We start from the raw sequence: 15,216 nt of genomic DNA, 5'->3' as shown, positions 1-15,216 counted from the left end.
TTGTTTGCTCAACGCATATTTCCCAAGGCTCCACTGTGTTCTGGAAACACCGAGAGGTGCTAGAGATATGCTTGGAAACAAGACACTGAATTTTTTTCATGTTCTAGGTGATACTCAAACCAGGAGATAAAAATTGTAGTGTAGTGTGCAAAATGCTATAAGGAGACAATTGTAAGATATTAAACTCTCTCTCTCCCTCCTTCTCTCCTTGATTGCTAGCGAGCTCAAAATCCTTCCACTTGCAATAAAAAGGAGCTGATGAATCTTACTCATGATTTTGATTCAATTTTCCACCTTAATTCTCTCTTTGTCCAAATTTTCATACCTACTTATTTTAGCTAGTCTATCATTTTGGAATGAGGGAGAAAATAAAATAAACAAATAAGAAATGGCCCTGCCAATAAATAGATGTTATTATGCTCTAAGAATCAGTTTTCTGCTCCAGAAGAAACTGTTATCTTGAATGACAGCCATATATAGTATAAAAAAATACAAAGCTTGAAGTTACACGGTCTGTATCACAATTTTGAAACGCTGCAAATCACATCTCCTTTGTGGGGACAGCAGCAGTGGGAATTGCTATGAGGATGAGATGAGGTGGTATGTTACACTGTGGCTGGCACACAGCAGGCCCTCAGTAAACATCAGTTGAATTTGACTCTATAACACCTAGATTAAAATAATCATTGGAAGCCTTGAGATTTTTCTCTTGTTAGAATTACTATTTGGTGGTCCTATCCTCTTATTTAAATTATAATCTACACGTCAATTTCACTTGCTAAATTGGTTTCCAGTCATCAAAAGAATAGACAGCACTCCTAAATTTTCAAAAAAGTGACTCATTCCATCTCACCTTTAGGACAAGCACTCAGGACCTCTGACAAATGTGCACTCCACAACCATCTTGGATGTGGCCAGACATGACCTACACATGGCCCTAAAGTTAACGCCTTGTCTCTATAGGAAACCAGCTCAGACTGACTCACTACCTCTTAGTCTCAGCCCTCATTCCAAATTTCCTGGAAGGAAAACTCAATTACCTTAGCCCTAGTTAGAAGATCAATGACCTGATTGAGTGATAAAGGAAAAACATGATATTTAATCTAAAGGAATTTGCAATGAATGTCTATAATTACAATTAGTAAAGAAGTCACTGTTTTCCTATTATTGTTATTTCTTCTCATTACGATAATTGTTTTTATTATTGTCTGGATGTAAGACTTAGTGCTATATTAAGCCCTTTGTCTTTTACTGATATATAATCTCTCAAATGTATTCTTGCTCACAGGACCAAGATGTAAACCTTGCAGTCAAAGAAAGGAGCACAACTTCAAATCAGTTTATAAAAGAATGAACCCCAAATTCCCTGGAAGCAGAAGAGTAACTAATTCTTTAGTGTTGATAAAGGAGAGAAAATTTAGATACAAGCTACTTTTTAGAGGCATCTAAAGAAATGGTACCCAGAGTAGTTTGAGGAGCCACTACCCTGTAAATTGCTGGAGCACTGAGTGAATTATTTTGGACCCCGGTATTAGAAGCCATCACCCACCTTTCTGTCAGAAACTGTTGGGACTTCCCACCATACCTCCCATCCCTGTTTTACATGGTCCCTGCTGGAAGCTCAAGTGTCTCCTTGAAATCTAGTCTGAACATCAGCCTCCTCAATACTTCTTCTGTAGTAACTTTCCCATATTTTCAGCTTCATCTTTGCCACCTCCACGATTTAACTGAAACAAGATGATTCTTAAGATCACTGCTTCCCAAGCAGCCCTTTCAAATGCAAGCAACATTTTAGGCTACAGTCTGGGCACATCACAGCCAGAAGGTGGAGCAGATGTCTGTTCTGCTCCCTAGAGCTCCTTGAGGATCTAGATTCTTCCTGTAAGAACCCCTTTTAAGGTTCGTAACCTCCAGGTAGAGCCTCCTCTCTCCCTCCTTATTACTGGTCACTCACTGTCACTCATCAATAACTCTTGGCTCAAAATCTTGCTTTATATTATCACAAATTTTGCAGTCTTCCTGCCAATGTTCTGGCCACCTACTTGACTCTATCCACTTTCCACAGGAAAGATGGACTAGCGACAGCTGAAAAATTGTTGTGAATAATCACACGGCATGTATGAGTCCCGAGTGTTGGAGGTAAGTCTATAAAGACATAAAGTGGAACTTAAATAATCAAAATTTGATTTACTGTGTCATGCTGGAATGAAGTGTCAAAATACTCAATGTTAGATTAGTGTACAAGTAATTCCACCTCTTCCCATGACTCCAAATAATACATGTCCTTTGCTTTCTCTCTCACACTGTCCCTTCTTTCACTCATCCTCCAAAGGCTATAACTCCTCTTTTGCTTATACAGTCATTAAACGATAGCAGTATCATTCATTATCATTATTATTTCACAGTGGTTGAGCCATTTCCTTGGTGATGCTGGAACATGCCTGCATGGGGACCTACTGTTAGCACCATTCACCCACTCAGTGTGCCAGTTAAGGGCATTTGAAAGCTGACTTGTTGTAAAGCCACCAAATATATAACAAGAGTTGTAAAACACTTTCCTTTACCTTGTTTTGTGGATACTTTATCAAGAAAGAAATTCTGGGGATGAATGAAGTGAACACTTAACAATTCCTGGCAAGGGTTATAGAACCCCTGCAAGCCTTTCTGCTTCGTTTATTCTAATTATGATGGCCATTTAACATATTAATGAGCACTTCTAGACTCATTCTTTTCCATTCCAATTGCTTTCATCATATGTGAAGGGTTGAAAATAAACATGAAGGACTCATCTGACAGTCGTGTGTCTTCTCACCCCTTGACCTTTTCCTCCATGCCACCTCGACTTCCCACAGAAAACCCTTAGACTGTCATCACCCAGCTTCTAAAATCTCTGATGCTAAAACTCTGCCCTCCAGTCATAACCTTTTTCCTTCCTACTTCAGAGGTGCTTTTCCCATAAAACTCTTTTATCTCTATGCAAAATTCATTGACCCCACCATATTCTCTCAAGTACTTCATTGACCCCATCATATTCTTCTTTATTTTATTTTTTCCTTTTCTCCAGATAAAGTTGTGATGAACTTTATTATAATTATTCCCCTTCAAACATCTTCACTTCTCTATCCTATCTTCCTCAACTGCATTTACCAATGAAAACTCTTATTTTGGATGAAAATTAGAAAATATTTTATCTGTCATAGGTAAGCCCCTTCCTGACCACTTAATCAAATCAAAAGAAACAGGGTTTAGGTGGGCTCCCATTTTAAAGGCTGGAGAACTTCTGCTACTGCACCTGCTTCCTCTTTCTTTTATTCTATGTAGATCCCTTAGTGTCCCTTTTATTGAAGTTGCAAGCTCTGCTCCCTCAGGTGGTAATGTTTCGTGCTAGAGGTGGTTTCTTTTTTGTTTCTTGTTCCAATCTGGCTTTAGCATCTGCTCCTACCTAATATGCTATCTTTCCTCTTTTCCTTTCAAGCACTTCTGAAGACAATTTTGGGAAGAGTTCAGACTACTTTGATTTTTGGCAGTATTAGCATAAATATCGTTTACATTCATGGCATTCTTTCCATTTTCTTTTTCTTATGGGGCAATGATAGAAGCTATAGCACTCCCCTACCAGCTTTATATTTTGTTTTGTTTTGTTTGAAGAAATTTCTAAGACATTTCTAAGTTACCTTTTTAGCATTCAGGTTTTACTGAAAATAAAATTTCATCAGAAATTTGTTATAAATACAAAATTTTGTAATTTTCATTGCCTACAAGGATTTGAAAAATTTATCACTGAATTGAATCTTGTTTCTTAATTATCTATTTCTTTTGAATTTGTTTTATTATGATTTTGAATCTATTGACTATTCATTAACAGGTTAACATTCCTCCTCCTTGCCTCATATGATTCCACATTCCATTTGTTTTCCTGCTGTATTTTAATATCTTCACCCAATATTGGGTGAACTCAAATGCATATATCTTTTTTCTATCCTGACTCTTGAGTTGCAAGTATTTCTGGGAAAAAACAAAGCATTTAAAATGCTACACTCCAAATCCATGCTGGCCGATCTTAGTTGGATTCTAAAAGCTACTCTGAAATCTTTGACTCCCATTTTGCCGTCAGCTATTCCAATCATCGCCTCAGGCCCTCAAACATATATCGTATCACATATCTCTGAGCAGATCCCTTCAACTTCCGCAGTATCAAAAACTTGGATGAGAATTAACCTCAACTCTTTTTACCTAAGTTCTCCCTTGTATATAATCACCATTATTTTTGCTCCAATATCAGAGAAAGAAAAAACCCGCTTCTGTTTTAAAACAAGGCCTTCTATTTGGGATAATTGATGCCCTGACATTCTCTAGAATCCTTCTTCGACAATTATCTTCCTGTCTGTCACACGTATTTACTCTACCCAGCTCTTTTCCATCAGCCTTCACCTATTGCAACTTTGCCTCGTGCTAATGCTTCCTATACTGTGATTCCTCCTCAAACTTTCACCCATTGTCTAATTTTCTGGATTCCTGTCAGCATCATTTGACATGATTGAACACCTTCTCCTTCCAATGACTCCTCTCACTTGCCTTTTGCAAATCAGCACTCTCTTGATTGTCTTCCTAACTCTTTGATCTTTTTCCCTCATTCTCTCTCCCATTTTTGCATCCACTATTCTCTCTCCTTACACACTTTAATTTGGTAATTTCAAATGCTTGCCAACATTTTGACTTTTACTTCCATGCAAAAGGTGATGAAAACTTTGTCTCTAGGTGTGTCTTATTTCACAATCCTCTAACCTGTGTTTTCTTTGCTTTCTGAAATGCTTCTCATGGGGGATCTGGAGAACTTTCAAACTCTACAGGTCTCTCAGTCAAAATTGGTCCTCTTCCTGCTTTCCCAATCTCTCTTTCTTCACACAATTAATTCCTTGAAACCATCAGTTCTGCCTTTACGATATCTTTGCATCTGTCCCTCAGTGCTTCAATAGCATATATTAGGTCCCCATTATCGCCTGTAAATATTATACCTATTCTTTCAACAAGAACCTTAAATAATATATTAAAAACAAGACCAAAACAAGATAGGAGGTAAAAAATAATTTATGCAAAAGGTCATCATTTTAATTGGGAGGATTTTACTTCATTCTTAGACTTTAAATTCATATCACTCTCGGTTTTCCAGAAAAACTTGAAAATAAGCTAATTATTCATAAAGTGACTGGGTATTTTCCCAAATAAAACATAAGTCATTTACCTAAGTACAATTATAACTACATTTTTTTTTATGCGGCAAACAACACAAAGCATTCTAAGCAAAAATTTTCCATTGTTTATCTCCCAAGAAAAACTCCTTCCTAAAACTTAATTTTCTCTGCAAGTTGACAAAAATGGGTGTCCTAGCTCTCACTCTCTTCCTCTTTCTCTCTTTTTCCCTTCCTTCACGGTTAAAAAGAAAGCATATATTTTTGGTAAATTGCACTTATAGTGAGAGGGGAAAGATTGAAGTTTTGAGAGCAGACAGATGGATGCTTTCCTGAGATGGCAGGATAGAGAAGAGGAATCTCAGAACTCCTCTAAACCCTCAACTTTCACCTCTGTGTTCCACTACAGTTCTGTGTCTGAGGGGTCCTCAAAACGTGTAACTTCTAGAGGAGGAGATATTGCTGAAGTTCATCTGCTTAAGAAGGTTAAGAACTCTGAACCTGAGAGGCAGAAGTAATAGTAGAAGTGGAATAAGAGGAGGCAGAGTGAGACAACCATCTCACACTGAAAAGATGTCACGCACGTGTCCCGGCATAAGCACGAAGGGAAGGGCCAATATAAGTGAAGAACCACAGCAATGATTCTGAGAGCTGAATTCCTCCTGAGATGTCGCATAACGGACGAACAGCAATAGAGTTTCAGAGACCAAGTTTCTCTGTTTGATCAATATTGGGGGAAAAAAAAGCTAGAATGAGAATGATCATGAATGGAGGGACTCCATTACTAATGAGTCTTTCTTCAGAACTTCTTTTCCTAAGAATTCAAACATGGAAAGCATCCATTCAACACAATTGCTCCAAATAATAGTTGAATGGTCATCGTCTTTTAATAAGAATTTCCTACATAGTTCCTTACACCAAGTGGTGGTGTGATCTGCAGGCTTCCACTGTTGGTAGGGGATGTTACAGAAGGCCAAAGCAAGTAATGTCTGTGTCTCAAATCATTCATCTATTTGTATATGTCTCTCCCTCTCTTGAGATGGGGAATGCCTTAATAACTTGTTTACTCGTGTATGTCACGAATAGTGTCTGGCACAATGTCTTATGTAATAAATGTGCTCATATCAAATTATTTAATCTAATTGTTTGATGTTTTCAAAATTAAAAAGATGAATTTTATTCATAGCAGTTGCCTAGGAAATGAAATTCAAAATACAAATTCTTAAAATATTGCAAGACATCTTCAGAATCTCAGTTTCTATGCCATTGTATATTTTCATATCAGTAAGTGTACTGTTGAATCTTTAGATAGGAATGCTTGGGGATGGGTTAGTAAATTTTACTTGGCAGCTTGTTGTTGAAGTATCTGAAAACAGATAATGACATTGCCCTACTTTGGTATGCCCAACAAGTTCTTTAAAATGTAAAAGTTTGAAAATTCATAAAATAAGCCAAAGTCAGTTGGCTATAGCTGTTCTCTATTTAATTTGTAAAATATTAGCCATTGACTGGTAGAGTATATAAAATCTACTAAACATACACTGAATATATATAAGTGAAGTGCATTTCCAGTGGCCTTAGGTTTAATTTAGACTAACGTCTAGTCCATAGTACCAAAATTAATTTTTCTTTTTTATTCTATGTACATCCATTAACTTTCAAAAACTCTCAACTTCTCAGTTTTCCTAAATTTGGAGCTGACAGTGTCATTTCAATTATTGTATTTTTCTTGTAGGTATTATTATCCTCTCTTCATTTGCTACTGGATTTATTCACTCATTTACTCAGCATGTATTTACTGATTGCATTTATAGGCTACATTATGTGTATGTTACTGAATTTACAAAGTTGAAGAGGCATATTCTCTGCCCTTACAGGCTACGGTTTAGATTGAAGGAAGACATGCAGACAATTACAATAGAATGTGTCAACTGTTTTGGTGGAGGATGGCAGGATACACTGAGCAGGCAGACACCCGTGCCAGGCTGCCTAAGGCTGGGAATGTATCATAGGGAAGTTCACACTTGAATTGAGACTCACATGAATGGGATTTTGTCAAACTTATTCCAGACTAGGTATCGCAAGGAAGAGTTATCCAGGAGAAGCTCTGATAAGAGCTCCCAGCCAAGGGGTGAGGAAAAAAATAAGGCTGAAATATGGCTCCCTGACCATTTTCAAGGCCGTCTTCCCTGGAGCACCGCTGTTTCAGATCAAATAGGGAGGTCCTTTTGCTAATTCATTTGTTCAAAGCAAATGCCTTATTGTAATCCATCTGCCCAGAGGGGGCATTTTAAAAATAATGTGTACAAAAGCGACCTCTGTATTAGCAGAAACACTGGCCAACTCCTTGCAAGAACATGAAAGGGTGGGGAGGCAGCAGAAAGTGGGCGTCTGGTGAGTAAGGAGTGAGGAGGAAGGGAGAACAATGAATGATTTGAAACACAGTCAAGAGGTTAAGGAATATTGGAATCATAAAATATCCATTGAATTTGGGAAAAGGGTCATTATTGATGAACCTAATTAGTGCAGCAGGTTCAGTGGAGTGGGGAGAGGTAAACCTGGTTGCAGCAGATAATGAAGTGGCCGCAGTGAGGCATTAAGGACAGTAAATGCAGTTAAAAAAAAAAAAAAAAAAAGAAAAAGGACAAGGTGCAGGGCATCGGCTCCCTGAGCATTTGTGTTCAGACACACATGTGGAACAACCACACAATTCACGATATAGAAAATTTCCAGCACCTCAGATGGCTCTCTTATGTCTCTTTGCAATCATAGCCTCCCATCCCAAGATAACCACTATACTGATTTCTACCACAATAGATTACCTTTGCCTGTTCTTTAATCTCATGAAAATAAGACGAGGTAAAACATACAATTTTGTGTCTAGCTTCTATCTCTCCAAATTTGACTGCAAAATTCATCCACGTTGTTGTGTGTAGCTATAATTTGCTCTTTTATATCCTATTGCATTCCTCTGTGTGAATATTTCCCAAATTTTTTAGCCACTATTTCTTTAGTCACTATTGAAAAGTCCTTGTTTGTTACAGTTACTACCAGTTTTTGGTTATTACAACCATTGCTGCTATTACCATTTTTGTGTATATGTTTTGGGAGCTGTGTACCCAACTTTCTTGGGTATATATCTAAGAATGAAGTTGTTAGATCATAATATAGGCATATTTTTAACTTTGGTAGAAAATTACCAGAGTTTCCCAAACTGGTTGCAGTTGCACTGATTTATGCTCCCATCAGCAATGTATAAGAGTTGCTCTGTGTCTTTGCCAACATTTGTGTTTTTCATCTTTTTCATTTTAGCCATTCTGGCAGTTGTGTACTCTATTTCATTGTGGTTTTAATTTGCATCTCTATGAAGCCTAATTATGCTAGCTTTCTTTCATGAAGTACACCTTCAAATATTTTGACTATTTTTCTCTTTGATTCTGTCTTTTTAGTATTGATTTGTTGAAGTTTTGTATATATTCTGAATATGTGTCTTTTCAATATATGGATTACAAACATAATTTCCCTTTTCATGACTTGCCTTTTCTGTCTCTTCATGGTGTTTTAAAAAAGAGACATTTTTAATTTTAATTTTAACAAAGTTCAAGTTATTAATATTTTTGTGTCCTATTTACTATATCTTGCCCAGCTCCAGGTTATGAGATTTTCTCCTATGTTTTCTTCTACAAGCTTTATTGTTTTGCTTTTTACATAAAAGTTCACACTCCATCTGTAATTGATTTGTGTTCATGATGTGACGTATGGATCAAGTTTTCTTCCATATAGATATTCAAAAGAACCAGCACCATTAATAGAAATTAAATCTTTTCATGACTATTCCACAGGTGACGCTATGTGGGAGGATCTGTTTCTGCATTTCTCATGTTGATTTCTTTGTCCTTTTGTCTATTCTTGCACTAATACAATACTGTCAATTACTGTGGCTTTATAATTTATAGGAACTCATTGTTAGGTAGTATATGTTCTCCACTGATGCTTTTTCAATGTTGTATTAACTATGCTTGGATCTTTGTTTTTCTATATAAATATTGGAACAACTTGTCAGTCTGCACATACAACTTCAATAAACTGCTGGAATCTTTTTGGGGATGTGTATAGAATTGTTAGAACAGCTGGGATAGAAATGACATTTTAAGAATAGTGAATTTTTCTATCCATAAAAATTGAATTATTTATCTAATTTATATTTTATTTAATTACTACATAATTTTATCTAATTACTATATCCTTTTAAATCTTGTTTTATACTCATTTCATATTTTTGTTCTATCATTTCTCCTTTATTGACTTCTTTTGGATTACTAAAATGTTTTAATTCCATTTTCTCCTGTTTATCAGTTTGTTGCACATTCTCTTACTATAGCTAACCAGATAAATGTGTCCTATGTACTTGAAAAAAAATAGATATTCTGCCACTGTCGGTTATCACATTTGACAAATGGTAATTAGTTCAACTTGGTTATTTGAGTTGCCCAAATCACCTTTAATCTTACTAATTTTTTTCTACTATTCTTTCACAATTACTGAGAGTAGTACATTTAACTATCTAAATAAGATTGCAGGTTTATCTAACTCTCCTTTTGGTGCTGTAAATTTCCCCTTAATAAATTTCATCACTTTGGAAAGTGTATGCAAATTTAGGATTACTGTATTTTTCTGTCAAGTTGACCTTTTTAATTTTTTTATTATTACTATTAGTTTTTGATTTGAGGAAGATTAGCCCTGAGCTAATATCTGCCGCCAATCCTCCTCCTTTTGCTGAGGAAGACTGGCCCTGAGCTAACATTCATTTCCATTTTCCTCTACTTTATTCATGGGACACCTGCCACCCCATGGTTTTCCAAGCAGTGCCATGTCTGCACCCAGGATCTGAACCAACGAACTCAGGACTGTCGAAGTGGAACGTGTGAACTTAACCACTGTGCCACTGGGCCAGCCCCCAAATTGACCTTTTTTAAATCGGATATCCCTCTTTATATCTTGTAATAATTTTCCATTAAAATCCACTTTTTCTACATTTGATTTAGCTGCTCTAACTTTCCTGTTAGTGTTTTCATGTTTAATATTTTTCTTAAATCTTTATTTGCTCTCATATTTAACACGTGTTTCTTATCAACAGCATATATTTGGGTTTTACTTTTTTATTCAATCTGACAATCTTTGACATTTAATTGAATTGTTTATCCAATTAACATTTCATGTAAGCACTAAGATTGTAATTCAAAAAGCTTTTTTGTTTGCTTATTTTCCAGTTTTCCCATTTCTAATTTGTCCCGTCATTTCTCCTTTATTGACTGCTTTTGGATTATTCAAGTATTTTTTACTTCATTTTTCTTCTTTATTAGTTGGTTTGTGCAAAATTTATTTAATACCATCTTAGAAGTTACTTGATGAATTACAACGTGCGTGTTGTGGCATGTGTAAATACTTCATTCCTTTTTATTGCCAAATACTATTTCATTTTTGGATTTAATCTTTTGCAGTTCCCTCCTCTATAGGATTTTTCCCTTCAGGTACTAGCTGTCTTGGCAGCCCCTAACTCTAATCTCTTTTTATTCAACCCAGAGAATCTGCCTCTTTTTGAAGGATCTCCATTGTCCAATAGCAAGAAGTGGTGAGTCACTCATGGTAAAAAGCAGACAATTTGTGAAGAAGTCACTTCTGCGTATTCCCTTCCTTCTAGAATTATAGCTCCTCAAACCCTCCTTGCATTGGTTCTTCTGTAATGCTTCTAAGTAGTTTTGTTATATATTTTTTGTAGTTGTATCTGGTGAAAAATTAGTCTGATACAAATAACACTAGTATGGCTGGAACTGGAAGCTCACCCCTTTTGTAAGCCCGGTTCAAAAGCAGAGTTATATGGTGATAACTAGAAAGGACAGTGAGTTGGGAAGTGTGTGAAAATGGAGGATGTGTCAGCATGCTTATGTACTAAAGGATTCAGTGGAAAATGGAAGGTTGGGGACTCAGGAATCAAGAGCTCATACTGAATAAATTAGCATTGCATTAGAGCAGAAGCTTTGTATAGGAAGAATTCCTGAGATTGGTGCCAATGCTAATAGGTATACAAATGGAAGGGCAGAAAATTGAGGTAGTTCATGTAACCTCCATTTTCTATGCGAAATAAGAATAAAAGTCATTGTTCTGAATAAGAGAGGAGTGGTAGAAGAAGGAATTCTCAGAATAGTAATGAAGCTTTAGAACTCATGCTGGGATGATTATAGAGGAAGCTGGCCAGGGACATTTAGTAGGATTTCTGAGCTGTATTAAAGAGAAAGTCAAATGTCATGCCCTAAGTTAAAATATCTTTTACCTTCACAGCTCAACTCTAAAAGGAAGCTCTTTGGCCACAGGGAGAGGACGATAAGTGTCTTTTACCTTTGTCGTCTCATTTTAAACTTAGGCTATAGTCATATGGGAATTTATCCTGAGAACTTTGGGCATGGGCACATAGCAGTTCCAATTCTTGAGAGTCTAGAAGTTCTATAAGTTAGCTAGGTATAGCTAGAAGATAGACAGAGTAGTGAATATAATGTTAGTGTCCCATTTGGGCCATGTACCTTCACAATGTTGATTTCTTGTGAAGGATCATGTTGGATTTAGCCTCAGTATATCATCCTTAGAGGAAGGATGTTATATACTAACACACTAATCCATTGGAGTGTCTCTTCCTCCTACCTCCCCACCTACATTACTCCACCAGAAGCCCAGCCGGTTCTTCACTGATCCAACTCCTTTAAGTGTGTTATGTCAGAAGTAGGGGGTTACATCTGATCAGAAAAGCATATTTCCAATTTTGATGAGTTCCATGACTTTATCTTGCTTAAGATAAAGTTTAGAAATAGGAATCAAAATATCATGGTGGCCAGGTCTTATTGACCAATACGATACTATCTCTATCTTATTTACTGAAACTAGTTAGTGCTGAACTAGTACTCATTCAATGTGATTCTTTCTTTTACATGATGAGCTAGTCACAGACATTGTTGCATAGCAAAGTACCTCAAAACCCAGTGGCTTAACACAACGCTCATATATTATTGCTCACATGTCTGTGGTCCAGCTGGGGTTTAGCTGCTCTGGGTTGTGTCCAGCTGAGCAGCTTTGCTCTGCATCCTCCTGGGACCAACAGGCTAGCCAGGGCATGTTCTTTTTATGGCAATGACAGAGGTACAAGACAGCAAGCATAAACGTGTGAGACCTCTCCTGGCCCAGGCATGAAACTGGCATACTATCACTTGTGCTTATTTATCATTGGCCAACACAAGTCACATACGCAACCTCAAAGTCAAGAGACAGGAATGTATTTTCCACCCATGATGACGCCCTTGCAAAAGGATTGATGAATGGAGGATTGAAAGTTGAGGTCAATAACGCAAACTACTACACATGGCAATGTACTTTCCCTGCCTCCCCACCGTTTCTCACACACGGCTCAGGAACCTTGTTGGAAGTTTTTCATATTATGTTTACAGAGAACCAAAGGGCACAGGTTTGTTTTTTGTTTTTATGTGGAAAATATGGAGCAGAAGGTGATCTCTAACATAGAGTGGTATTTATGACACCGATTACCCTTGAAGTAAACCTATATGTTTTCATATCTGGGACTAACATGAGAAACAATGTAGAAGGATGATTACAGAGATTGAGCTTTGCATTTAGAAAGACCTGGATTACAGAGCCAGCACCATCACGTTTTAGCTGATAACTTTGCAGCTTAGCCTTAGTAAACCTTTCTTATTGTGAAATGAGAATATCAATAGTGCTTACCTCTATATGCAAGGTTGTTGTCTTTGAAATAACACACACATGCCTGGCAAAGAGTCAAAGATCAAGAATGATAGTTATTATTTTCATAGAAGCTGTCACAGAATGTAGAGGAGAGGCTAGAGTACAGAAGTAATAAATTACTCTTGCTATGAAAATGAGAATGTCTTCAAAGACGTAAAGATATTTGAGATGGTTGTTGAAGGATTTTGCAGGGAAGTAATTAAAAGGTCACCTAAGGATTAATCGTTGCTAGATTAAACAAATGAGAATGAATAAAGTTAGTATGACAGCAGGAGACTTATGAATTTCAAGACTTTTGGGAAATTCCTACACGTCCTATACTCCTGCTCATGAAGTGTGGTATTTTTAATCTTAGCACTCTATCCAGTGACCATGTGACACTCACATTTTCAGTTTCCCTTGAAATTATGCTCTAAAAAGTAAATTAAGGCTAAGAGGAGCATGAGACTTGGGTCCTTTGTAACTAGCGAAGCCGTTAAAGTGTTCGATCACTGGAAACAAAAATGCAGCTGTAAATAGCATTCATTCAATTAAAGTACAAAGTAATTTTCCTCAAATGTTTTTACCTTATAGCTTTATAAAAAATTATATATGCCAGATAGATAAATGCATTCTTTCTTTCTTTCGTTTTTGCTGGAGAAATGGTGATTTAAGTTCTAAACCATGAAAATGTTAAGTTACAATAAAAGGCCACTTTCAACTTTGCCATTTAAAGTCTCACTTATTGTTCATAACTCTTATAATTGAAGCCTTATTATATTATCCTGCTGCACAGCGTGATTTCCTGTTATTTGCCTAATGTTTTTTAAAGAACAGTAATTTAATAACTGTAGCGATATTCATCCTCGGCTCCTAACAAAAGTGCTATTTCATGAAGCCTGTTTGTAAAACAGAGTCATGGTCAGTATATATTCCATGCTTGCCGTTAAGTGACTTTGAAAACAATGCAAAGCAGAAAAATAATCCCAAGGTCTTGTGATGCTACTTTTTTTAAAAAAAAAGGAACTTGCACTTTTAGGGCGTCACCGTTTTATTTCTCTTAAAATCACTTTCAGTTTATATTTGCTCCTAAGAAAATTAATTTTATTCTTTTCTCACCAAAAAGTCTGAACTGTGTATTTCAGTTCTCTGGAAACGATGTTAAGCTTTATTGTCTACACAACCCTCAAATATCCTAGCTCTCTATTGTCTGATCCAAAACAAACACAAACTCTCAAACCATACGTAACATCGTTTTGTTTTTATATTATTAGAAATATAGATCAAAGATAATTTTTGAAGAAATTTGAAACATTTATGCTTCTATTTCAGATTTTGCAATGAAATTTAACTTAGTAGGGAATGGGTAAAGAGAGACAGAATAACTCTTTTATATACACCATTTCTTTAATTACTGCACACCCCGAATTTGAAGCTCTAAGATGAGGGCTAAAATGAGTAGATATCAGAACCTTAAAATGATACAATATTTACATATCTTTTAAATGTCCTTTTTCATCCTAGAAAGCAAAAGATCAGACTTCGAGACTGTTTTGTTTAATCTCTTAATAATATCTTGAATAAGCATCATAAACGAGATACTTTGTCACCCAAGAGGCTTTACTATCCCCAAGTTCTCCATCTTTTTAACTTTCGCGCTTATTCTGCCTCATGCAATTACGGAAACAAATACTTTGTTGTCAAAAACCTAGATCCCGGGCGTGGACTTACACACTGCTTAGCAAACCAGGCTGTGGCAGCATCCCACAAATGAAATAGAGGAGGATGGGCACAGATGTTAGTTCAGCGCTAATCTTCCTCAAAAAAAAAAAAAAAAAACTGGAATAGAATGCATTTGTTGAGTGGCCAAATCATGACATAGAGACTTCAGAGGAAAGAGGTTGTAATGCCAGCAACAGCACGCTGGAACAGTAAGAATGGATTTTCCTGGGCATTAAATCATAGGTGATTTCTCTGATATCACAGTTTGGGTACATTTTACTTTTACTTTCAAATGTAGCTGGTGATCCAAAATATCACTTGCCCATTATTTTAAGCAGAAAATACATCTGGATTTTTCTAAGCACATTGAATATGTCCTTTAATACCAGGCAGTTATTTCGAAAATTAGAAAAAAATGAAATAGGAACTTTATTCAAATGGGTTGTCTATTCTAAAGCCAAAGAAAAATTATATTTTTAAACTCTAACATAATTTCTTTCTCAAAGGATTAGAATTC

This window comes from Equus caballus, chromosome 9, assembly GCF_041296265.1.
Source record: "Equus caballus isolate H_3958 breed thoroughbred chromosome 9, TB-T2T, whole genome shotgun sequence".
NCBI classification, from domain to species: Eukaryota; Metazoa; Chordata; class Mammalia; order Perissodactyla; family Equidae; genus Equus; species Equus caballus.
The sequence above is the reverse complement of the archived record's forward strand: the minus strand, read 5'-3'. Positions refer to the sequence as shown.